General features: G+C 37.3%; 2 pseudogenes; one reads left to right on the top strand and one right to left on the bottom strand.

Moving 5' to 3' along the window:
* Positions 1–496: 496 nt before the first annotated feature.
* Positions 497–1453, bottom strand: LOC114027598 (annotated as a pseudogene).
* Positions 1454–20283: 18830 nt separating this feature from the next.
* Positions 20284–21396, top strand: LOC114027846 (annotated as a pseudogene).
* The last annotated feature ends 2792 nt before the right edge of the window (positions 21397–24188 follow it).

Genomic DNA, 24188 nt, shown 5'->3' with positions numbered 1-24188 from the left:
TCTTCTAATTCTATCCTCCCTTCCATCAACACCCCCCTTCCCTTTTCTTTCCCCTTTCTACTCCTTCCCTATAGGGTAAGATACACTTCTATACCCAACTGAGTATGTTATTCCCTCCTTGAGCCAAATCCAATAAGAATAAGGTTCAAATAATGTTCACCCTTCCCTTCTTCTCCTCTACCTGTAATAGGTCTTTCATGCCTCTTCATGTGATACAATTTACCCCATTCTGCCTCCCTCTTTCCTCTTCTTCCAGTACAATTCTTTTTTCACCCATTATTTTTTTATCATCACATCAAAGTCAATTTATATCCATACCCTCTGTTTAAGTATACTCCTAACTGCCCTAATAGAGATACATTTCTTAAGAATTACAAGTATCATTTTCTCATGTAGGGATGTAAACAGTTTAACTTTATTGAATATCATGTTTTTTTTTCCTATTTGCATTTTTATGCTTATCTTGAGTCTTATATTTGAAGATAAGATTTTCTGTTTAGCTTTGCTGGAGTTTCTGGGCAGCAGTCTGTGTGGAAGTCAGGCCTTGTCCTTGGTCACTGGCCCTTTATTGAATCTCCTGCTTCCCCAAAATGTTTCCATTCTCCTGGTTCTTGGGTAACAACTCCTGCAGCTCCTCAAGCATCGGGATGTTCAGGAGGAGGGATGTCTATGCCTCCTCCATCACATTCTTCTTGGTGGCTGGGCTCATCTCAATGGCATTCACTTGGAACAGGTAAAGTTGCTTGAATTTGGTGGTGTTTGTGATGGCCAGGAAATGAAGAAGGCCACCCATTCCCTTGCACTGGAGAGCCCCAGAGACTTATAGGCAATCTTCTTAAGGATCTGATCCCCAAAGAGGTCCCCCAAGCAATGCATGTAGGTGTGGGCCACCAGCAGCTTGGGCTCAGTGTGGCCCAGGTAACGAAGTCCATTCACGTACTTCTCTGTGGCTGCTGTGTAATCTCCACTGGGGGTCTTACCAGAGCTCCATGTCCTGCTCCAGGGTAGGCATGGGTTCAGCTCTTCAGGGAAGTATATGGGGGTGAGGGCAGGATGGGTCTTGTTCAGCTCCAGCTCCTCTTCCAAGGCCAAATAGATGTGATACAGAGAAAACATCACCATCTTGAAACCTCCCCAGGACACCTGCCCCTTCTGGAAATTCTTGAGGAATTTCACATTCTCAGCCTGGGAGTGAACCTCCATTGTGGCTTCTTTCAGGGCCTCTGACAAATCCTGAGGCATGCTGTCAGGCTGCTTTGCCTTGATAGTTTCCATCATGATCTCTTCTTTCTCACCTCTCCCAGCTCCTGTCTGCACTTCCCTGGGTCAGGAGTGCCCTGGCTTGGAGTGCCCAAAGCTGCCTGCTAGCCTGTCTCCAAAGTCCCAGGAGTGAAGTGGATGGATCTGTTTGGGCCACTGCCCCACTGCCAGCTTTAATACTCTGTGGGTGCATCCAGCCTTGTTTTTAAAAGAATAGTATTGTGCCTTATGGCCTCACACTCATTCCATTGTAGCCTACTGTATCATTAAAAAAAAAATTAGTATCTCATCCAGGCAGTTTTTTTTCCTCCTTGCTGGGAACCTTTCTCATTCTTCATTGTTCCACAGAAATTAATCCTCTGACTTCATAACTATTTTCTAAGTTAATTAAAGTTCATTTGATTGATAGTCCTATGATCACTTGGCTGTTATTGTTCAGTCATTTTCAGTTGTGTCTAACTTTTCATGACTCCATTTGGGGTTTTCTTGGCAAAAATGCTGAAGTGGTTTGCCATTTCCTTCTCCAGCTCATTTTACAGATGAGGAACTGAAGCAAACAGGGTTAAGTGACTTGCCCAGGGTCACACGGCTACTAAGTACACGAGACCAGATTTGAACTCCAGAAAATGAGTTTTTCTGACTCCAGGCCCAGCACTCTGTTCACTGTGCCACATACCTGAGCTGTGCTGTTAGCTAGAGTCAAGCATTCTAAGAAATATAATTTTCTTTTTTTTTGTTTTTTTTTTTTTTGTTTTAGGCAATTGGGGTTAAGTGACTTGCCCAGGGTCACACAGCTAGTAAGTGTCAAGTGCTTGGCCTGAGGCCGGATTTGAACTCAGGTCCTCCTGACTTCAGAGCCAGTGTTCTATCCACTGCACCACCCAGCTGCCCCAGAAATACAATTTTCTTAACAAGCCTTTTTTTTTTCTTTAGCAAAAATATTTAGAATTCTATTCACAAATATTTAAACTTGAAATATTTAGCAAAATAGAAAATCATATGAATAATTATCTATAAAGGGTAATTAAAAATTAATGAAATACTGGTGTGTGTGTGTGTGTGTTTTCTCAATAAATGCAGTCAGTCAACGAGCATTTATTAAACACTTGTTATGAGGCATTGGGTTAAGTGCTGAAGTGCATTTAGAGAAAAAAAAATGCATAGTCCCTGCCCTAAAGGAGCTCACATTCTAATGTGACTAATATCACATCTCATTTCATTAAAGTCACATATGTCTTTTAAACCTATTCATTTAATTGAGGTTTAAAGCTATTCAGCAAATGTAAATTGTAATAGCAATGAAATGATCAGTTTTGTTATGAGTGGCCATGCATTTTCTTTTTAAAAGGAAAAAGAAAGTATTAAATACTTTTTATGGCCATCTTTTTGTATTTTGTTTTAATTTTACTCTCCAGTGGTCCATATCCTATAATCAGAGAAAGGAGGGGAAGAATAATGGGGATTAAGCCAAGATGTGTACAGGGGAGATCACTTTCCCCTGAATATTTTATTTTCTTAAATGAAAGAAAATACTTGGAGCTCAGGGAAGCCAAACAAATGAATCAATCATTTTTCCTACATTTCCTATATTTTCTGAAAGCTATATTTGGTTTGTAGAGGAACCAAAAATAATAGGTTTAAATCAAACTTTTCTGTGATGTCCAAATACAGTTACTTTTCTGTGCATAAAATCATAATATGACAGATTTCGATGTGGAAAGGACCTTAGAGTCATTGATCCCATCCACTCAGATCATAGATAAGGAAACTGAGGCACAAAGAGTCACAAAGACTGACCCAGGTTCACAATATCAGTAAATTCCTAAGCCAGAATACAAATTTAGTTCTTCCTGAGTCTAACTTAATCCCTCCATCTACTATAGCAACTAGCTATCTTAAAGGAAAAGTTCAAAGCTTCTAACTGAGCTTTGTTAGAGCAATTGATTATCTGGTTCAGGGAAGAGGAACCAACAGAACAACACTGAGAGTGAGCTGGGGAGAGAGAAATGATTTCACAAAATTTCACCTGGATATTCCTTATAATATCTATAGATGAGAATAAGCATAGATAGAATCTGGTTGTCCACTTTCTGGAACAATTTACTCTGTAAAACTTCAGAAAGAAAAAAGAAAAAAAAAACCTTTTCCTTTGATATTCCTAAAGTAGGAAAAGATTAAGTAGCATAATGAAAAAAAAAAATAAATGTTTTAAAAAGTAAAAGAAAACCACTTGTATGACAGCAAGCTTTTAAGAATACTCAGTTGTTATACAGTCTCTGCTTCTAACTTAGTATTCTCCCTTGGGCATGTCATTTTCTGATTTTGGCTCCCATAGTCCTTACCTATCTAATGAAGGAATTGGGTTATATTTTCTTTCAAATCCATTCCAACAACATTACTCATTGGCTGAATTACTCGTGTTTGAAGTTATACAGGATTTTTCTCAATGGATTCATGACAGCCTGATTTCTAGCTTACAAGTTCAAAAATTAGGATTATTCAAAAAAGCTATCCTATACTTTTTTGAATTTATATTTCACATATTACTAACATGTTATAATATATAGTGATTAAATACAACATATGTAAAACATATTATAACAATATGTAATACATATTTATTAAATTCTAATTTTTATGTGTAGATGCCTTGAAAATACTTGTAATGTACATTTTGATATATACATAGATAAATGACATATATGTGTGTATGTATATAAATATACACACACACACATATATACATACATACACAGACAAATCTTGTTGTTTTTTATCAAGAACTGTCTTCCTTAACTTCTCAGGTCAATATTGCTATTAGGTTGTTTAAATGTTCTAAATCTATACAAACTTACCTAAATTCATGTGGCTTCTTTTTTTTTAAAGAAGAAGTAATAAGTAATGATTCTTTGACTAGTAAACTTAATTCTTATTTTTTTACAAAGAAATTGTTCCTCTAAGTAAAATTGGAATTTCCCAAGGAATTCTTGGACTCTCATACCTTTCTGTAAGGATTTGTATTTCCTGTCTGGGAAATTTCTGGAATAGGACATAAATACCTAAGCCCTCAGTGACTTAATACATAATTCCCAAAGTGCAGCCTGAAGAACATGAAGGTTAAGTAATTGACCTGGGGACATACTGCTAGAAAAGTGTCAAAGATAGATTTAAATTTGGGTCTTCTAGACTGTAAGCTTAGTTTTCTAATTCACATTGCTGCATGTGTGTATGTATACAGATGTGCACATACATGTATGTGCATCTATAGAGATACGGATGCTATAGCTATAGGTACAGATGTAGATGTGGCTATGGAGGCAGAATTAAATCATCATTCATGAAAAAAACACTTCTCCCACAAAAACAAACAACCAAAAAAAACAAAATTATTTTATCTAAATAACTACAGTTAGAATGATTGGTCATACAGAAAGCTTAATTGTCTCATAATTGTTAACCACAAATATGAATGAAATGTTTTAAAATTTCTATTCTGACCAGAGGAAAAGGCACGTGTTCAAATGCAGGCTGGCCCTCAAGGCCTTGATGTAGAACAATATTAAACTAAATGTGTCCAAAACAGAACTTATCTTTCTCTGTAAAACCTCTCCCCTCTTACCATTCCTATTACTGTAGAGGACACTCCCAATTCCTCAGGCTCACAACCTAGAAGTTATCCTCTACTCCTCTCTATGGCTCACCCACCATATTCAAGCTTTTTCCAAGTACACTCAATTTCACCTCTGCAACATCTCTCAAATATGCTCCCTTCTGTCCTTTGACACTGTCACCACTCTAGAGACAGCCCTCATCACCTCACATCTGGACTATTTCAATATTCTGCTGGTGGGTCTGCCATCCTCAAGTTTCTCCCTATTCTTTCCTTTCCATTCTTCATTCAACTGCCATGGTAATTTTTCTAAAGCGCTGGTCTAACCATGTCAATACCCCACTCAGTAAACTCCAGTGGCTCCCAGTCACCTCCAGGATCAAATACAAAAATTTCTATTTGACATTGAATGCTCTTCATAGCATAGTCTCCTCTTACCTTTCTAGTCTTCTTACACCATACTCCCCACCACATACATTTCAGTATAGGGACATTGGCTTCTAGGCTGTTCCACAAGCAAGACAGTCCACCTTTCAGTTCTGGGCATTTTCTCTTGACTATGCCCCATGCCTAGAAAACTTTCTTTAACTGTACCAGTTGACTTTCTTGATTTCCTTTAAATTCCAACTAAAAGTTCATCTTTTACAAGAAGCCTTTTCCAAGCACTGTTAATTCAAGTGCCTTCCCTCTGTTAATTATTTCTTTTCTATCTGGTATGTATTTGTTTGCATATCATCTCCCCTATTAGATTGTAAGCTCCTTTAGGGTAGTGACCATCCTTTGCCTCTTTTTGTATCTTCAGCACTTAGCACTATGCCTGGAACATAGAAGGTACTTAGCTAATATTGATTGATGGATGGATAGTGATCTTTGGTACAATATGTTAAGGATTAAGAAAATACATTAGAAGTACCTATCCCAGTCTCATTTCATTCACCTGCCATTTAAATTCAATTTCTCTTACTGTTCTTTAAAATTTTGGTGTGGAGTAAGAGATAAAACTGGAAAAACAATCAAAAAGAAAGCAATGTACATACAACCTGCCAGCATTCACTGGAATGTTGGATTTGGATGAGAACAAGTTAAGTTGCTGCATTTTTTTCTTGCTTCATGTAGAAAAAACTATTTTTAAGTGAAAAAAATTCCTCTGACCACATAACAGTCTCTTTGAAGTCACTTGCTTGACATAGTTATGTTTACACACTAACAGCTATCTAGTTATAATCCAAATAGGTCATTAAACTCATAAAATGTCAAACATCTGGAGGTTTCCCACTTTTAGCCACATGTTAGGTACTATGCAGTCATTGTATCTAGTACATCCTACAGTCAAATTCTCTTTCAGAATCCTGAGATTGACATCTCAGAAGACTACTGAGATTCCAAATTGACCTTCCATAAGACAGCACTTCTCATCAGTTCTCCAAACCATTTCATAAAATAAAAATAGAAAGTTTTTTCCATATCATGAATAAAACATCTCCTCCCTTAACACACAAACACACACACACACACATACACACACATATGTATACACATAATTTAACATGCTCAACTTTTGTATTTTTAGTACTCTCAAATATCTCAAAAAGGGAATGTTTTTAAAAATGGTAGCTAGGGCCTAATTTAGCTAGGATCATATAAAGAGCAAAGCCTCCAAAGTCTATTATTCAGTTTAGCAGAATGAATAGAAACCTGGCCTTGAAGTGAAGATAACTGAGTTCAAGTCCCATCATTCATATACTGGCCCTATGACCTTGGGCAAATTAATTAGCCTCTCAATTCTCTACATAACTGTCTATGATTAGAAGTTCTAAAATGGTCACAGATACTTTTTGGTAAAGGGAGTTTTCTCTACAAGAAGCTCTCTGAACTGATGAAGTCATGGGTCTAGTTCCTCCCTCAACATATCCCTCCAAAAAAGTTAAGCAAAAAACAAATCAAGTACGGCCATTGAAATTGAGAACTATTTAATTCCCTCATTGTTTGTGTGAATTCCAATTCTCATATTAAAGCTGAGTCATGTTTGGAAAGCTTAATTTTTCCCCTTAGGTTAAATTTTATCATTCCTAACAATTCAATACTCCTATATGGAGCTATATCTGCTTTTAATAAGCCTTGCAACTGTTGTAGAATCCTGATGATATCATAAACCCATGGAGTTAGGTTTTGTTTGTTTATTCCTTTGTTTGTTTGTTTTGGAGGGGGAGGCCTATTTACATATAACAGAACTATGAGGTTACTTTTGGTGATTATATTTTTTTCAATCATTATTGCTGTCATTTGCTCCCATGCAGTGCAGTAATTTAAAAATGAAAACACATGGAAGAATATTTGTTTAATACATTAATTTTATTATTTGGAAGGAACAAATGCAGTTACTTTACCATCTTATAAAAGACAAGAATGCTAATAGATATACAAGTGTGCGTTCAGGAACATGGAAGCAAAAAGAAGGGGGGGAAAGGAGCCAATGATCTTTTAAAAAATAGAAATAAATAAAACAGGATAAACTTGTGGAAAATTTGTGATACAATTGGAGGGTTTTGGAGGATTCTTCATCAATGTCAATTGTAGAAGTGGAAGGTAGAGCATCATATTAACCTACATAAATATTTGCTCCTGGTTCTCTGAATTATTAATCTATTCAGACATGAGATTCATATTTAAGGCTTCCTAACCACTTCCTTTTTTTTTCTCCCAGAAGCTATACCAGGTTTATGCAGCATGAAGTACTCCTAGATCAAAACCATGTTTTTAAATATACAACCTCTCCAGTATTAAATATTCAAGTAAAGAAATAATAAAATGCCCTTTCTTATTAAAAATTTACATAAAAATTTCCAACTGAGAAAAATTCCAGAGGTTTCATAGCAACATATATAGAAAACTTCCCATAAAGCAAGATAAAATCTTTCACCTCAAGCAAGTTGTTCTATTATCCTTTAGTAATCTGTAACAAGTTGCTGGAAGCTCTCATCCAACTGTTCATACTGCACATTTATATCTATTTGGTTTATCTTTTTTGTCAGCTTTTCAGACCTAAGACAGCTCACCTTGGCAAGATCTATCTACTTTATCTTCTAAAGACTAATTAATCTTCTTTTTAAGTCCAGTCTAAAGTCACTGGATTGTTCAACTTTATCCATCTTAGCCCTAGATGATTGGAAAATTTTAGAAACTCATCTAGCATATTGCTTATTTACTTTAATCTTTTGTTTTGCCTTTATTGCCATATCTTGTCTGCATCTTTACACTAGCTTCTCTGGAGAAAAATGAGGCAGATCTTGACAAACCATCACAAAGCTCCTAAATCGCATAATATCATATAATGTTCAGATAGATTTTCAGTTGTGATACTAGCAGACAGAAATCTATCAAGAAATACAATAAGATGAAGTATTGTTTTAAAAGCTGGGCACTGTGGCCTTTTACTGTGAAATGGTGGCTATGACATCTTCTGACTTATATGTGGTCAAGTTCTATTTGGATACACATAACAATCACCATATAGCCTGCACAAAGGGTATAGCTCCATTCTTATTAGCCTTCTCAAATACTAGAAAGTAGTTCCTTTTTAATCATGCACATCAACAAACATAGCCATTTAAATAAAGCACATCAAAAAATTTCAGAATCTTTCCTGATATTTTCATAAGGTTGATGATGTCATTTCACATCTGTAATGTTTACCTCTACTTCCTTATTGTGAAGTGAATAAATATAGAATAATTTGTCAAAAGAGTTAAAAGCAACTTCCTTTTCAACTTTTCAATGTTTTGTGTTTGTGCAAAACCCCTCTCTGTTTTTTAAATTTCTATATCACTTCCCCATTTGAAGTAGTCAAAGTTCCCATTAAATTTAGATGCATGTTCAATGCTTAACATCTCTGGCAAGTTGCCAGAATTATAGTGAAGTGAGGGGTGAATAGAACAGCCCTGATCATTTGAATTCCTTTTTCACCCAGTTGGTGAAATCCCAGATAAGGCAGGTAACAAAGTGTTAATGTCTTACACAAAGAGCAAAACAAGTTTTCATTTTAATTGTCCCTTTAAGAAGTGTTTAGGAGTAATCCTTGATGGAATTCAAAGGAAGCTTGCAATTGGCTGGCTGAAAATCAGTAATACCTTTGGTGGCTTTTAAAGATTCAGCTTGCAAGTCCTAGAAATAGTCAATAAAGGAAGGACCTATTGAAGAAGAATTCATCTCTTCACAAGAGATCACTCTTTCTCTCTTCTTTTTATTTTTTAAGTTTATTTATTTTTAGTTTTCAACATTCACTTGCATAAGATTTTGAGTTCCAAATTTTCTCCCTATTTCTCCCCTCCCCCACCCCAAAACAGAATGCATTCTAAATACCCCTCCCCCAATCTGCCCTCCCTTCTTTCACCTCCCCTTCTCTGATCCCCTTCCCCTTCTATTTTCCTATAGGACAGGATAGATTTCTGTGCCCCATTGCCTGTATATCTTATTTCCCAGTTGCATGTAAAAACAATTTTTAACTTACATTTTTAAAACTTTGAATTTCAAATTCTCTTCCTTCCTCCCTCCTCATCCACCCCCATTTAGAAGGCAAGCAATTCAATATAGTTTATACAAGTGTAGTCAGGCAAAACACTTCCATAATAGTCATGTTGTGAAAGACTAACTATATTTCCCTCCATCCTATCCCACCTCCCCTTTATCCTATTCTCTCCTTTGACCCTGTCCCTTCTCAAAAGTGTTTGCTTCTGATTACTCTCTCCCCCAATCTACCATCCCCTTCCCCCCTATTTTCCTGTGGGGTAAGAGATTTCCACACCCAAAAGAGTATGTATGTTGTTCCCTCCTTAAGCCAAATCTGATGAGAGTAAGATTCACTCATTCCCATTCACATTCTTCCTCTTCCCCTCGACTGTAAATGCTTTTTCTTGCCTCTTTTATGTGAAATAATTTACCCCATTCTACTTTTCCCTTTGTCTTTCTCTCTCACCCCTTATTTTATCTTTTAGATATCATCCCTTAATATTCAACTCACCCTGTGAGTAGACTATACGTGTGTGTGTGTATGTGTGTGTATGTGTGTGTGTGTGTTCCCTACAACTGCCCTAATACTGAGAAAGGTCTTATGAGTTACAAATATCATCTTTCCATATTTGAATGTAAACAGTTCAACTTTAATAAGTCCCTTATGATTTCCCTTTCCTGTTTATCTTTTCATGACTCTCTTGAGTCTTGTACTTGAAAGTCAAATTTTCTATTCAGTTCTGGTCTTTTCCTCAAGAATGTTTGAAAGTCCTCTATTACATTGAATGTTAATTTTTTCTCCCTGAAGGATTATACTTAGTTTTACTGGGTAGGTGATTCTTGGTTTTAGTCCTAGCTCCTATGACCTCTGGGATATCATATTCCAAGCCCTCTGATCCCTTAATGCAGAAGCTGCTAAATCTTGTTCTATCTTGATTGTGCTTCCATAATACTTGAATTGATTCTTTCTGGCTGCTTGCAAAATTTTCTCCTTGACCTGGGAACTCTGGAATTTGGCTATAATATTCCTAGGGGTTTTCCTTTGGGGATCTCTTTCAAGAGATGATTGGGGGATTCTTTCCATTTTTATTTTACCCTCTAGTTCTAGAATATCAGGGTAGTTTTCTTTGATAATTTTTTGAAAGTTGATGTCTAAGCTCTTTTTTTAATCATGGCTTTCAGGTAGTCCAATAATTTTTAAATTCTTTCTCCTGGATCTATTTTCCAGGTCAGTTGTTTTTCCATTGAGATACCTCACATTGTTTTCTATTTTTTCATTCTTTTGGTTTTGTTTTATAATTTATTGATTATGATTCTCATAGAGTCATTAGCTTCTGTTTGCTCCTTTCTAATTTTTAAGGAATTATTATCTTCAGTGAGCTTTTGGATCTCCTTTTCCATTTGGCCAATTCTGCTTTTTTAAGGCAGTCTCCTCATTGGACCTCTTTTGCAATTTGTGTTAGTCTATTTTTTAAGGTGTTATTTTTTTCAGTATTTTTCTCGGTCTCCTTTAGCAAGCTATTGACTAGTTTTTCATGATTTTCTTGCATCACTCTCATTTCTCTTCTCAATTTTTCCTCTATTTCTTTTACTTGCTTCTCAAAATCCTTTTTGAGCTCTTCCATGGCCTGGGACCAATTCATACTTTTCTTGGAGGCTTTGGATATAGGAGCTTTAACTTTGTTGTCTTCTTCTGGTTGTATGTTTTGATCTTCTTTATCATCAAAGTAAGATTCCATGGTCTCAGGTTTTTTCCCAATATTTGTTCATGTTCCCAGCCAATTACTTGACTTTTTTAACTCTGTTAAGCTAAGGCTCTGCTTCCAGTGTATAGGTTATACTGTCCCAAGCCTCAGGGGTTTTGTGCAGTTCTTTTCAGATATACTTCTAGGGACCTGTAAATTTTCAGTTCTTCCAAGGCAGTATGATCAAAGGAAAAGTGTTTACTTTTTTTCCTGGCAAGTGCTCTGGTCTATGAGTAACCATAAGCATTCTTTTCTGTCTTGGAATTATGAGGAGGATTCCCTCACTACTGCTGCCACAACCTCTGCTGTCCTCCTTGCCCCAGGACTGCCACCCAGGACTGTGACCCAGATCCAAGCATGGGCAAAGCAAGATAATCCTGCCTCAGTGCCAGCAAAGAGATAAGGTCCAACAGACCTTTCCTACTGACCTTCTAAGTTGTCTTTGGCATTTGTGGGTTGAGAAGTCTGGAAACTGTCACAGCTGTTGGTGATTCAGTCCCCTGAGGCCTGCTCCAGGTTAGCTAAGGTCCTGTCTTTGCCTGACCAGCCCATGCTGAACTGCACTCCTCTACCAGTCTGGCACCACAGACTTTTCCCATCAACCATCCAGGTTGTTGTGGGCTGGAAATTTGTTTTACTCTGTCTTTTTGCAGGTTCTGCTGCTCTAGAATTTGTTTAGACTCATTTTTTAACAGGTATTTGGAGGGGTTTGGGGGAGAGCTCAAGCAAGTCACTGCTTTTACTCCACCATCTTGGCTGTGCCCTTTGTCTTTTTTTTTTTTAGTTGACTTTTTTTGTGCTAAAGAGAAATAATATTCATGTCCCTCATATGCAAACCTTCAAAAAGGCAAAACTAAAAGATTTCTATGCCCTCCATCAAAACAAAAATGTTAAAGATTTTAAACAGTTTTCTTTTCCAAATAAATATTTCCATTTTTTAAATGTCACCTGGTCAAGCCCCTTTATGAAACATGACCAGATACATGAAATGAATTAATAATTCAAAGTAATAAATGGCAGGGTCAAGACATCTGAGTCCAAATCTAGATGTCTGAGTTTAAAGATTTCTAGTTTACTGTGTGTTTTATTTTATTTTATTTCATTTCATTAACTAAAAAATAAACAAAAATTTCCATGTGTTACTTTCAAAACTAACCTGATTGTCTCTGCTTCCTTCTAATTTTCCTTCTGTTTATCCTTGAACATTAAAAAAAGCCAAAATTGCTTACAAAGTTGCAAAAGTTATTTCTTTTTTCAGTTGTATCACTACTGCTAAGTCCTCTCTTCTAAACTTCCTATCACTGCCTCCTTAATAAAAACTAAGAGAGGAGAAAAAGAAAAAAAAACTTCTAACAAATAAACATAATCAAATAAAACAAATGCTTATACTGACCCTGTTCAAAAATATATGTCTCTGCAAACTGAGTCATTTTAAGTCTCTGGAAATGTGGTTGGTCATTGCATTGAACAGAATTCTTCAAACTTTACATTCATAGTGCCTATTACATAGTAGGTAAACACTTACTGACTAACTTTGCAATATTGCTATCCTTGTAATTCACTGATATCTGGGTTCTGACCACTTCACTCTGCAAGACTCCATATTGCTAAGGTACACTGTAATTTTCTCTTTCATCATTCCTTGTATTGCAATGATACCACAATACATTCAAAAGCCACAATTTGTTTAGCCATTCCTCAATTATCTAAGAGGCCATCTAAGACATTCCCTTTTTTCTCTTACCCCTTCCATTTTATACCCCATTTGAGGTCAGGAAATTTGTTTTCTGACTGACTATTTCTTCTTCGTATTATTCTTCTTAACATCCCACATCCCGACCCCTGCTCCCGACCCCTGCTCCCAAACCCTGCTTGATCCCTTTTAAGGTTCACATATTCCTTCATCAGATGGTTCGTACAGATAGAGAGAGAAAGAGAGAGACAGAGAGAAAGAGAGACAGAGAGACAGAGAGAAGAAGACAGAGAAATTTGTGTGTGTTTTTACCGTTCCTTATGAGGATCATCTAATACTGACTTCCCCATCCCTTCCTTTTTTCCTACATTTGTATACTTTTCTCCAGAAGTACTCAAATTATGAGAAATAGCAAGTTCTACCACCTTCTCCTCTCTATATTAACACATTGTTTTCTTCCTTTTCTTTCCTGTCTTTAAACCTTCAGAACCAAACTAATTCACTACTAGGCTTACTTTTCTTTAAATTTAATAACTTTTTAAGACATTAATTTTCACAATAATTTTCTTTCTTTTTTTTTTTAAGGCAATTGGGGTTAAGTGACTTGCCCAGGGTCACACAGCTTGTAAGTGTCAAGTGTTTGGTCTGAGGCCAGATTTGAACTCAGGTCCTCTTAACTTCAGGGTCAGTGTTCTATCCACTGCACCACCTAGCTGCCCCACAATAATTTTCAAGACATTAATTTTCTTGGAACACTAATGCATTGTTGGTAGAGTTGTGAAATGATCCAACCATTTTGGAGAGCAATTTGGAACCATGCCCAAAGGTCTATAAAAATGTGCATACCCTTTGACCCAGGAATAGCACTTCTAGGACTGTATCCCAAAGAGATCATATAAATGGAAAAGGACCCACATGTACAAAAATATTTGTAGCAGCTCTTTTTGTGGTGGCAAAGAACTGGAAATGGAGGGAATGCCCATCAATTGGGGGATGACTGAACAAGTTATGGTATATGAATGTAATGGAATACTATTGTACTATAAGAAATGATGAGCAGGCTGACTTCAGAAAAACCTAGAAAGGCTTGTATGGACTGACGCTGAGTGAAGTGAGCAGAACTAGGAGAATGTTGTACATAGTAACAGTCACGTTGTACAATGACTAACATCGACAAACTTAGCCCTTCTCAGCAATGTAAGAATCTAAGACATCTCCAAAGATCTCATGATGGAAAATGCCATCCACATCCAAAGAAAGAACTAAGGAGTTTGAATGCAGATCGAAGCATAGGATTTGCTCTTTTTTTCTGTTTTGTTTTGTTTCATCTTTCTGATGGTTCCTCCTTTTGGTTCTAATTCTTCCTTACAACATCACTAATGTGAAAATATGTTTAATAGGAATGTATATATATAGCCTATATCAGATTGCATGCCTTCTTGTGGAGGGAGGAGGAGAAACATTTAAAACTTAAAAGCTTATGGAAGTGATCATTGATTAAATTAATTGATTAAATAAATTAATAAAAAGAAAAAGAAAAAAGACATTTATTTTCTGAAGGAATCATTGGTTCTTCTCACTTTAGGTAGAGGGTTGACACTACATGATTATACAGATACTTTCAACTACTCAAATAAATTTGTCATTTTAGGTTTCTCTGGACACTTTGGCTCCTTCTCAGCTCTAGTCTTTTCATCAGAAATGCTTGAATATCCTCTGTTTTGTTAAAGGTCATTTTTCCCCCTGCAGGATTATATCCAGCTTTGCAGTGTAAATTATTTTTGTAGAAACAAACTAAGCTTATCAAGCTTTTGAATTTTGGAATATTTTATCACAAGACCTCTTCTCAGTTTTAGTAATATCTCTAAGGTCTTGTGTGATCCTGTTTCTTTGGTACTTGAACTCCTTTCTGCATCTTTACAGTATTTTTTTTTTAATGTGGGAGTTCTGGATTTTGGCTATGACATTGCTGTGTTGTTGTTTTGTTTATTTTTTTGAGGGTACTTTCAAGAAGTGATTTACAGATTCTTTCATCTTTCTTTGACTTCTGATCTTAATAAATCTAGATAGTTTTTATTTACAATTTCTCGAAAAATAATGTCCAGGTTTTTTTTTTCTTTTTAAAGTTCATGGTTTTCAGGGAGTCAAGTTATTATTTTTGAAAAAAATTAATTTTGATACCTTCTGTTTTACATTAATAAAATTTATCCCATTATCCCTTGGCTCCCCTTCAGAGAAAGTCTTCCCATATAATGAATATTTTAAAGGAAAAAAGAAAGAAAAGATGAAGAAAAAAATCAGCAAAAATCAGCACACTGAAAAAGTCTGAAAATAAATATGATGTTCCACACCTGTGATCCTCCTACCTTTGCAAACATCTCTCATTTGGGTCTATGCTTATTCTTCATAACTTTGTAACATTCACTTTTGATTGCCTTATGATTACTGTTCTTTCCATTTCCGTTGTTATAGTCATTGTATACATTGTTTTCTTGGCTCTGCTTACTTCTCTTGATATCCATTCAAATAAGTCTTTCCAGGCTTTTTCAATATTCATCATGTTCATAATTTTGTATACCACAATAATATTCCATTGTAGTCAGGTGCCTATTGAATACATATTATATATTATGTTCATATAATATATTCAGTAATTCATATTCATTGTATTTATATTGTATATTATATTCATATATATTCAGAATTCATTTAACCAATTCCCAATTGAAGGGCATCTACTTTGTTTCCAGTTCTTTACTGTAACAAAAAAATCATAGCTATGACTATTTTCATGCATGTGAGTGTGATCTTACCAGTGACCTCCTTGGGATATATATTCCTAATGGTAGAATCTTTAGGTCAAAGGGTATGCAGAATCTAATGGTCCTTAAATTATCATGACCATTTTTTAAATTAAGTTGAATTTATATCAAATATCTTAAATTCTGAAAAAATACTTTTCAACATTTTGTTTTTGTTCTTATATTTCTCTTTGAGTAATTCATTTGTTTGATCTATTCTAGTTTTCAATGAGTGTGTTTTTAAGCTACTTATTTTTCTTCTAATTTATTCCTCAAAACCTTTTATTTCACTTTTTATCCCTTACTATGCATGTAATTCTTGTGGAAAATTTTCATTTGTTTAAGTCTGCTTGTAGTTGTAAAATTACTTTCTCCTTTTTTATGAATTTCTAGATTTGCAATAATATTTGATACAAGTTGATTTCTTATTTGATTTACTCATTTCTCTATAGCTTTGGTTCCTGAACCAAGGCTTTGTTCTAGAGCCACATTTCAGGCCCAATTAAAATTCTGAGTGTGGCCCTGGTTGGCCCTGGGACTCTAGGCCTCTTGTGATGACCTATACCTCTCATTCTTAGGCTCCCTGAATCTTGAAGATTCAGATTGGTGGATCTTCAGATTGGTGGCACTATCTGGTGTCTCAGAACAGAGTATTAGCAACCTTAGCAAACTAGCAAACCCTGGGCCTTTGCTGTCATGGTCAAAGCAGTCAAAATACTATGCTGATTGCCCCATACTGCTGCTCCTCAGAGCTCCAGTGGTACCAAACCTGGGAATTTCTCAGGAGAGCCCTTCTTATTGCCTCTGGACACAGAGCCTTGCAAGCTACCTGGGTCTTATTTCTTATCATGCTGGGAGGCTATGCTGTACTTGTTTTGACTTTACTATTGACCATGGGCTTCTGGCTGACTTTTTCTGAAGTTATGAGCAGAAGAAGTCATACACTCCTTGAATTTCTTGGTCATTATTTGTTTTGGTGCAAACTTCATAGTTTTGCTGGCAAAGTTATGTGGGAGCTGGAAGATCTACCTCCCATTGGAAATCCATCATGACAGGAATTCCTGATCTTTACTTTTCCCCTTGCACTTCTAACTTGGATCATAGAAGGTGGGAGTGAGATTCCTCTCTCTTCTCCCTCCCTCATCATCCATGGAGTCTGGCCAGGAACTACTTGATCAGTTGTTGGCAGGTCATCTAGCTCTTACCAACAGAGAAGAAAGCCAGATATTGATTTAAGAGATAATTTAACCTGGCAATCAGGAGTTGAGTTGCAAAGAACTTGACAAAGGGAACCTAGCCAAACAACATGCCTAGCAGAAACACTGTATTCAGGGTAGAAAAATATGGAAGACAAAACAAGATAAGAAAAGATATTGGGGTCCAGTAGTGCTAAAGGCATGAATTGCCTTGGCCTTTTATGTTTCCTAGCTATATGTGTGCCTCACTACAAATTTACTCTATGAAAGTCCCTACTACTCCCACTGACACTATTTCTGAGAGATTATGCCCCAGATTTATGGAGGGAGTAGTTTTTAGCTACAGTTCTTATTATTCCGTCTTACTAAATTCCTTTGTTCTGAGCTATTTCTACTGGCTCATTATTGAAAGAAAGCACATTTTACATACCCATAGAGATTATTGAGTTTAGGGTTAGTCAGTCATCTCTCTGAAGACCTAATCTATAACATGAGAGAGATGACTTGGAAGAGAGTTCCCAGAGGTGATTCAAAATAACTGAAGAATATTTTGCCATTCCAAATATTTGTCACCTATATTCAAGATTGAAAGTTGGAATCTCCTTGTCAAGAGCTTCAGAGCTAATGGATTTAAGTCATATTGCATCATTACAATTTCAAGTTTTTACATAATAATCTTGGGTTCAACTAAAATCTTTCCACAATACCAAATCCTGTCATTTAAAAGCAGATGTACCTGAGACAACATCAATACATTCAACATTTCTGTTCTAATAAGTAGACTAAGTCAATATAATAGCTATTAAAGCTATCTATTTTTGATGATAGGAATATCCCTATAGCATAGGTCTGACAGTCTTCTGTTCAAGAAGATTCAGTGACCCCTACTTAACATCTAGGACAAAATACAAACTCTTGTTTGTTATATCAATCTCTTCATAATCTGATTTCAAACCTCTGTTTTTGGATTAAGTTCACATTACTTCTCACACATTTCAGCTACATTGCATATTGCCTGCTCTCCAAACTTGATGTTCTATTTCCCACCTCCACGCCTTTGCACAGACTGGCCCCCATATTCAAAATGTGTTGTGTCCTGACCTCTGTCTCATGGATACCTTTATTTCCTTCAAAGTTCCCCTCAAGTGGGGGAAGTGATGTCACAGAGTGATGGCGTCGGCTGCTTAAGGCAGAGGAAGGGGGATTTAGGCCTGGAAGATCTGCATCCATCCATGCCAGGGAGAGGGCAAATGGGGAGGGTGCGGGCTGCAGCAGAGGAGGGGGCACTCAAACTGTCCCCTCTGCCCCATATTGAAGCACTGGGAGCAGCTGGGCAGCTGAAAGCAATGGTGAAAGTGGGCATGAGGGGGCGGAGCTGGGAGCCGCACCCACATCTGGGCAGCCGAGGTGCCTTCTGGGAGCTCAGACCCAGGAAGCGGGGGGAGCAAAGTAGACCCAAGCCGAAGCCACCGCTGGCTTGGAGCTGAGAACCGGGAGCTGGGGCCAGCTGGGTCCAAACGGCCCCATCTGACTGCTCTCCCAGGATCCCGGAATGTTCCCTCATCCGTGTTTTGCTCTCTCCTGGGAAATGTCCAAACAACTCCAGTGGAGTGTGGGGGTGGAGAACCACACCAGAGAAAAATCTGGAAATTGCCCGGTTGCAGTTCCCACAGCAAGCTTGTAATATTTTCTCCTTGACCTGGGAACTCTGGAATTTGGCTAAAATATTCCTAGGAGTTTTCTTTTGTGGATCTCTTTCAGGAGGTGATCAATGAATTCTTTCAATTTCTATTTTGCCCTCTGGTTCTAAAATATCAGGGCAGTTTTCTTGGATAATTTCTTGAAAGATGATGTCTAGGCTCTTTTTTTGATCATGACTTTCAGATAGTCCAGTAATTTTTAAATTCTCTCTCCTGGATCTATTTTCTAGGTCAGTTGTTTTTCCAATGAGATGTTTCACATTGTTTTCTAATTTTTCATTCTTTTGGATTTGTTTTACAGTGTCTTGATTTCTCATAAAGTCGCTAGCTTCCAATTGCTCTATTCTAATTTTTAAGGAAGTATTTTCTTCAGTGAGTTTTTGGACTTCCTTTTCCATTTGGCCAATTTTGCTTTTTAGGGCATTCTTCTCCTCATTGGCTTTTTGGACCTCTTTTGCCATTTGGGTTAGGCTATTTTTTAAGGTGTTATTTTCTTCAGTATTTTTTTGTGTCTCCTTTAGCAAGCTGTTGACTTATTTTTCATGATTTTCTTGCATCACTCTCAGTTTTTCCTCTACTTCTCTTACTTGCTTCTCAAAATCCCTTTTGAGCTCCTCCAAGGCATGGGACTGATTCATATTTTTCTTGGAGGCTCTGGATGTAGGAGCTTTGGCTTTGTTGTCTTCTTCTGGTTATATGTTTTGATCTTCTTTGTCACCAAAGTAAGATAATACAGTCTGACTTTTTTTGTGCTGCCTACTTATGATCCTGGCCAATTACTTGAGTTTTAAACTCTTTGTTAAGGTAAAAGTCTGCTTCCAATGTGAAGAGTGTACTGTCCCAAGCTTCGGGGGTTTATATGGCTGTTTTCAAGACCTGTAAATTTGCAGTTCTTCCAAGGTGCTATGATAAGGGGCGAAGAGTTTTCCCTCCACCGCCTCAACAAGCTCCACTACACCAGCGCTCCTCCTCACCCCAGGACCGACCACCCCTCAGAACTGTGACCCAGATCCAAACATGGGCAAAGCATGAGATTCCTGCCTTAGCACTGGCAAAGAGATCCTTGCAATACCCCTCTGAGCAGCCACTCGATTCCCCCTCAGTCTTTGGTCCAGAAGCTCAGGAAAAAGCTGTGGCCCCTGGCCATGCTTGAGACTTGCTGCTGAGACCTAGCTCCTCTCTCACCGCAGTCACAGACTTTTCCCACTGACCTTTTAAGTTGTCTTTGGCATTCAGCGGTTGAGAAGTCTGGAAACCCCCATGGCTGCCCACGATTCAGTCCTCTGAGGCCTGCTCTAAGGTCTCTGCGGCCTGCGCGCCCATGCCAAACTGTGCTCCTCTCCCCACCCAGCACGATATACCTTTCCAATCAACCATCCAGGCTGTCTTGGGCTGGAGATTTGTTTCACTCTGTCTTTTTGTGGGTTCTGCTGCTTTAGAATTTGTTTAGAGCCATTTTTTTAGGTATTTGGAGGGCTTTGGGAGAGAGCTCAATACAGTCACTGCTTTCCCTCTGCCATCTTGGCTCCGCCCCCACAGCAAGCTAATTACAGATATGTTCTTGTTTCAGTTTCTGTTTTTCCTACTAAACTTAAAAACCTAAATGTAAACTTTACAACAGTAGCAACCATGATTAGAGTCATAAGTGGAGAAAGTAGAAGATCCAGGGTGCCATATCCAATTCCTGTGTGACCTTGGTCCACCCCATCCCCACAATCAAGTGGAAACTCTTTTTGTCAGTAATTTAAGGAAAACATGGGTGAAAAGGTACTGACATTGATGCAAGAGAAGTAACCATCAATCTCAAATGTGTCAAAACCAAACACCTTCAACTCCATATTGATTGCAAAATCTACAAAATGATGCAGGGAGGAGTGGGCTTTCCTACAATTAAATGGTGTAAGGCAAAAAGGAATTATAATGCCTTGGCAATGGAGCTTTTGGGACCAAGCCTTGAAGATCTCTTCAAAATCTGCTCAAGGAAATTCAGTCTGAAAACTGTACAGCTACTTACTGACCAGATGATTAGTCAGATTGAATACATACATTGAAAGAACTTCATGTTATGTGAAGCTGGATAATTTTCTTATGAGACTGGGAGAGGGGGAAAGGGTAACCTAGTCTACATTATAGACTTTGGGTTGGCCAAGAAGTACAGGGATGCTAGGGCCCATCAGCACATACCCTATCTTCAGAATAAAAATGTCACAGAAACAACTCTTTGTGCCTCCATCAACACTCATCTTGCAATTGAACAGTCTGGAAGGGATGACCAGGAGTCCCTAGGCTATGTGTTGATGTACTTCATTTTGGACTTCCTACTCTGGCAGGGACTGAAGGCTACTACCAAGAGACAAAAATATGAAAGAATTAATGAAAAGAAAATGTCCACTCCCATTGAAGCATTATGTAAAAGCTACCCTGCTGAATTTGCCGCATACCTGAATTTCTGTCATTGCTTTTTCATGACAAACCTGACTATTCCTACATGAGATAGCTCTTCAGGAACTTGTACCATCTCCAGGGTTTTTCCTATGACTGTGTTTGACTGGAACATGCTCAAATTTGGTGCCAGCTGGGTGGCCAATGATGCCAAAAGAGAATGCAGGGATTGAGAGTAGCAATTGAGACACTCCCAAAATCCAACTACTCAAGGGAACAAGATGTAGCTCCTCCCACTTCCCTCACCCCTGCCTCACATACTGCTAACACCTCTCCTCAGCCGGTCTGTGGAATGGAAAGAAAGCAGAAAGTTTGAGACTGCATCATGGTGCCTCAGTCAATATCTCTTTTGTCTGATTTAACAGGCTGACATGATACCTCTCATATATTACCCTCACAGTTGGGTGACTTCCCATGGTGTTCAGTCTGTCATGCACCAATGACAAATCTCCTTTTTGCCTTAGAGGGGCAAACATTGCATGGCTGATCTACTGTTACCTACCAATGGCTTTACTAGTGAAACATCCCCCGATCTAGAACAGAAAACTCTCCAGCGATGCTCATGGAGGAAATAAAAACAACAACGACAAATACCCTAAATTGTACAAACTCCAAGTGCTGCCTTTCTTTGCCAGGGGCCAAAACCTGATGCTCCCTCACAAAGAACTCAGTTATAACAGGGCTAGGAAGAAAAACCAAAGTGTAAGAGAGAGATAGTGTGCAAAGAGAATCAAACTCCCAATCCAGAGTCTTTTCATTTTTCCCTCCACTGGTGGTAAACTCATGCTACCCCTTATTATTATTCTACTGTAACTATAAAGCTTTTACTTGGTTTAAGACAGTTTTGTATCATTTTGCTAAAAAAATTATTGGCTTAAATCTATATAAAGAATTCTTTTTGTTGTTGCATTTTTGTGTTTTGTTTTGTTTTGTTTTTTTGTCCAATCTGACTTAAAGATGTTGACTTTGAAGAATCCTGCATCAAAGACACTGGCTAGGAGTTTCAGGCAGGGTGTATATGTGAATTAAAATTCTCAATTTAAAAAAAAAAAGTTCACCTCAAGCAACAACTTCTAGTTAAGGCCTATGCTGATCCCCTAACTATTAGCCTGTCCCATGTTCTTAAAGTTACTTTGTATATATTTTGTACATAAACTTTGTACATGTTGCTTCCTTCCAGTAGAATGTCAGCTCTTTAAGTGTAGGGAATACCATACTTTTATCTTTTTTATTGTCTTTGGTGGAGGTGGGGGGAGTGAGGAAATTGGGGTTAAGTGACTTGCCCCAAGTCACACAGTTAGTAAGTGTTACATGTCTGAGGCTGGATTTGAACTCAAGTCCTCCTGACTCTAGGGCTGGTGCTGTACCTACTGCACCACCTAGCTGTCCCCTATCTTTTTATTTCTAATGTTTAGCACAATACCTGGAACACAGTAAGTACTTAATAACTGGTCACTGAATTTAAACAAAGAAAAGCGGTTCTAAAAATAATTTTTCTTCAATAATTTTATGATCCTGTGTCCTTTCCACTTTTTTACAACTTCAAAATATTTCCTTACCTTTATTTGAGAAAATTCAAATCATAGTAGACTTTGAAAAAAAAATACTTGAAAGAGATACTCTATTTTAAATCTCATTGAGTGCCTTTGGTTGATCCAAAGTTATCCTCCTTTGAATTTTTCATTTGTAAGTATATCTAGTTCTGTTCTACTTTGAAGATGAGTAAGTACTAGGCTATAGCTCATATCTTCTATTCTGTATTTGCTCTTCCTTAAATTTTGTATATCCAATCTTAGTTCTATTCAACTAAATATGCATTTATTAAACATCTACTTTGCATAAGCCAGTGTACCAGGTGCTGATAATACAAAGACAAAAACGAAGTAGTCTCTTGTCCTTGATGTGTTTACATTTTATTGGAAATAAACAATACTATGAACAAATATACAAATGCAAACATATAAAACATTATACAAATTAATTTCATGAAAGAGAAAGCACTGAGAAGTGGAAGATCAGGAAAGATCTCATTTAGAAGGCTTCACTTGAGTTGTGCTTTGAAGTGAGCTACAGAATTCTGCACAGAAAAGAAAAGAGCACAATCCTGATATAGGAGACTACTTTTATGAAGGCATGAAAGTTAGAGATAGCATGTAAGCATGCAGAGAACATCTAGTAGGACAGTTGGACTGGAAGAAAGGGGAGTAATACAAAATAAGAAAGAATAATATCAACCAGACTGTAGAGGACTTTAAATGCCAGACTGATGATTAAGAATTTATTCTAGAGACAATTTGCTATCCTAGGCAAACTAGTTTCTTGTTGGTTTTTTTTTTTAAACATGTGGACCGAAATGTTCAGTTTATCAGTTTATTAACAATATGGAAAATGGATGGGAGACAGAAAAGACTGGAGGCTGGGGGGCAATTAGGAGGTTCCTATAGTAACTACATGTTATAAGGTGAGAAGAACTTGAAGTAGAATAAGGACTATGTGAGTAAAGATAAGGGGACAGGTGTAAAACATACTATGGAGGTAGGATTGATGGGATATAGCACCTGATAGAGGAAAGAGTTAAGGATGACTCTGAGGCTGCAACTTGTGGTAACTAATAATAATAACAGCTAACAGTAAGGGATTATATTGGGGGAGTTGCTTGTTCTTTTTGAAGAAAATGAGCTTAATTTTGGAACACTGAGTTTGAAAAGTATAAGGGAAATCTAGATGGGGGTGTCCAACATTCAGTTGATAATAGGGAAATGGAGTTCAAAAGAGATTAAAGCTAGATATATTGATTTGGGAATCATCTACATAGAGATGATAATTAAACACATATGGGCTAATAAGATCTCCAAGAGAAAGAGTGTACATTTAAAAAAAAAGAGAAGTACCAAGAGAGAACTTCAGTGTATGTACACACTTAGTTGGGGGGTGGGGGAGAGGAGAGATTAAAATCCAGAAAGGGGGACTAAGAAGGAGTAGACTGACAGGTAGCAGGGAAAAAAAGAGATAGATTCTCATAAAAACCAAGGGAGGAAAAAATATGGAGAAGAAGGATATGAATACAGTTTCAAAATCTGTAGAGAAACAAAGATGGATGAGTGGAAAAAAATTATTTAGTAGATAAGTCATTCATAGTTTGGAGATAGCAGTTTCAGTCCAGTGGCAGAGTCAAAATGCAGACTAACAGCAATGGAGAAAGGTGAGGAAGAGGGTAGGGAAAATGCAGATTAGT

The sequence above is a fragment of the Vombatus ursinus genome, unplaced genomic scaffold (assembly GCF_900497805.2).
Source record: "Vombatus ursinus unplaced genomic scaffold, bare-nosed wombat genome assembly UNPS02014863.1, whole genome shotgun sequence".
In the NCBI taxonomy this organism is placed as follows: domain Eukaryota; kingdom Metazoa; phylum Chordata; class Mammalia; order Diprotodontia; family Vombatidae; genus Vombatus; species Vombatus ursinus.
Note: the sequence above shows the minus strand (reverse complement) of the source record. Positions and strands in the feature narration are given on the sequence as shown.